Consider the following 3,128-nt stretch of genomic DNA (forward strand, 5'->3'; position numbering starts at 1 on the left):
TTAAGCAGGGCTTTGATACATAGCTCAGCGTGATCTTGAACTCACTATGTAGCCTAGGCTGACCTTGAACTTGGGGTGACCCTCTTGCCTCAGCCTTCTGAGTGCTGGGATTGCAGGTGTGCGTCACCATGCCTGGACTATTGCTAGCTCTTCAGGAGTACCCAGAGAACACCGTCATTGGGAAGGCTAGCAGCTCTGGCCAGGGTCTCTTCTGCAGGCCCGGGGAATGTGGGCCGGAATCAGACAGCGAACTCTGCAGTCTGCTGAAGCATAGCTGGGGGCTGCCTAGTCTCGGGGGAAAGGGGGAAGGGTTTCACACCCAAAAAGGAGCAAGATGATTGGGCACTGTGAAGTAACGAAGAAGAAAGTGTCCTCCAAGGTTCTTCTGAAGCCAGATCAGAGCTGGACAAATTAAATTACATACATATAATATTATGCAACTATTAAAGCAAATGAATGAGTTTGCTTAGAATTACTGAATGGTTTATTGAGCGGATAAATGACACCAAGGTGCAGAAGGGTGTGGCTAGTGTGATTGCAACCCAATAAAATTGATTCTGCCTGTTTTACTGGTATTTGAATTCTTTTTTTTTTTCTTTTTTTTTCTGATACCAGGAATCAAACTCAAGACCTTGTGCTTGCTAGGCAGGTTCTTATGCCGCTGAGCTTATGCCAGGCTATCTCCCTGGCCCTTTAACTGGGATTTGAGCATCAAGTTTTAAATATGCTGCACTTAACACTACACTGACTACCTGGGAGGTGCTAAGGAAGGGTGGGAGATTATTAACTTCATTATGAATCTATTTGTTGGGCTTGTTTCCAAAAATATAATCATTTCACACATTTGATAGACTAGACTAACCTTGCAGGCAGTTATTTATTTATTCAGTACTGGGGTTCAACCAGGGCCTTCCCATTGAACTACATCCTCACCTCACTTTATTTTTTATTTCGAGACAGGGTCTTGGCAAGTTGTGACATTGCCTAAGCTGTGTTTGAACGTGGGGTGACTGTCCCTCCTCAGTCTCTCCTAGCGCTTGACTAGAGGTGTGCGCCACCACACCCAGCCCCAACAATATTAAATTAATGAAATTAGGGGGAAAAAAGGCAACCAATAAATAGCATTTGCTGTGTCTTCAGTGAGCTCTCTTTTTTGTTCCGATTTGTAGAACTTCGCAAGGGCTGACAGCCCTCTACTGGGACTTTTGCAGAACAGATACAGATCTCCCTTGGCGTTTCACATGTGGAGGGGCGGAATGAAATGATAAAAGTATCCTCAGTGGCTCAAGGGAATCTCCAAATAACTCACTTATCGGCTCCACCACCCTCATCTGCATAACAATTCCCACTTCTCCCAGCCCTCTGCTATTTACAAGGGTGACAGGCACCAGGCCACAGGCCCTCGGCTTAATTACTTCTTGTTTACTGTTTTCTTTCAGCCCTGATGTTTCCTCGTTACAAATAGCACATTTTGCAGAGTCAGCAAGAAACATGTTTAACTGAACAGACCCTGGGTAATACTAGAATTCAGTAAATAGAGACAACATGAAATCCCAGCTTCCGATTTGGGGACGTGGCTATGGTAAGAGTTAGGCAGAGAGCTGCGCCAAGACAATTTAGTCTAGGAAGACTCCTGAGAGCCCTGGCTGATTCCACTGGTGACGCCAGGCAGAGAGGAGGAGGAAAACTGAGGTGCGGGGAGGAGAGAAACCGGCACAGAGCGCGATGGCAGGCCCTGACACTGCTGCAAACAGGAGCCGCTGACAGCTGGGAAGTCCTGGCGTTCAGACCAGCGGGAAAGTGGGGTGACAATCACAGCAGTCAAGAAATGTGCAGGAGGCGTTGGGTGTCAGGACCTGGGTGGGGCCAGGGGTGCTGCTGCCTCCTCCCCCCCAGGGCTTTGCCCCTAGGCCGGGCCAGCAGCTGGAGCAGGGGGTCTCCCCCCTTCTGACTCCAGACCTGGAGTGTGGCTGTGTGGGGCTGACAGGCACCAAGCAAAGCCCTGTCCAGGACCTCCGCAGCTTGGGAAGGTGTCCTGCCTGCCTGCTGTGAGCCAGGTCAGTCCTGGGCAGGCTGCACCCGCCCGGGAGCTCTGACCCGATCCTCTGCACAGCCTTGGGATGTATTATGGCTGCAAAATGAAGTCCTTGAAGCTCCACGTGGAACTACAAGAGCACACTTACAGAACAGCAGGCTTGTATCATAGCAAAAGTGAGAAATCAATCACAGCCTGTGACTACATTCACGTGGCCTATTGTGTAGAGTCAGCCCTGACTGTCTACTCCTTTTTGATAATGCACTGGGCCAACTTGACTGTGACCTGCTTGTGTTTTCCTTAGTTAGGAAAGTATATATTGTTTCAAGGACTTCATGTCTGGGACAGACTGGCCCAGTCAAGGACTCATTGAATTCTACTTATTCCAGTCATACCCTCTCCCTTCCTCTCCAGAATGTTAAATAATTCCATTGAAGTAAACCTACCTGGCAACATATGACACAATTCTTGTATTCATTGTAACCGATCATGCAACCATCTGCTGTCAGCTTTGTATATCCTGCTTGCAAACCATGTTTAAACTGAACTTAAACCTGACTATGGGCTGGTGATTTGAGCCTCTGGGTTCCCAGCCCGCTAGCATAATAAAAGTTTCCTTCTAACTCCTCAGTGCAGAGTCTTCCATTTGGATTCACACTGGTTTTTCTGCTACAGGATGGTTGAGTACTCTGAACCTGATTCTGAGTAACAAATTCTCTATGCTCCTACCATTCTGGAACCTGGCGTGGCCACTGCCATTTTGAAACATGGTGCTCTGGGGCTTTCTCCTCAGAATGAAGGCTTTCACTTTTGCAGTTCTGAGGCTGCAAAAGGTAGAGTCTTGCTGCTTCTTGTGATGTCCTCAGGAAATCTTTTATGTTCTCTTGCTTCTTCTCAGCAATCAAGGTCTCCTCAGCTCCATCTTTGCAGTCTAAAGCTCTGCTGGAGCTTTCCTTCTGGCCAAACTCACAGTGCTTTAAATCATTCTGCTGGGCTCTTTGCTCTTAATTCTCAGCATAAATCTGGATAAATGGCCTCAATATTTTTTTAATAGGTGAATTTATTCTATTTATTTATTTATTTATTTATTTAT

The sequence above is a fragment of the Octodon degus genome, unplaced genomic scaffold, assembly GCF_000260255.1.
Source record: "Octodon degus isolate 3935 unplaced genomic scaffold, OctDeg1.0 scaffold00162, whole genome shotgun sequence".
In the NCBI taxonomy this organism is placed as follows: domain Eukaryota; kingdom Metazoa; phylum Chordata; class Mammalia; order Rodentia; family Octodontidae; genus Octodon; species Octodon degus.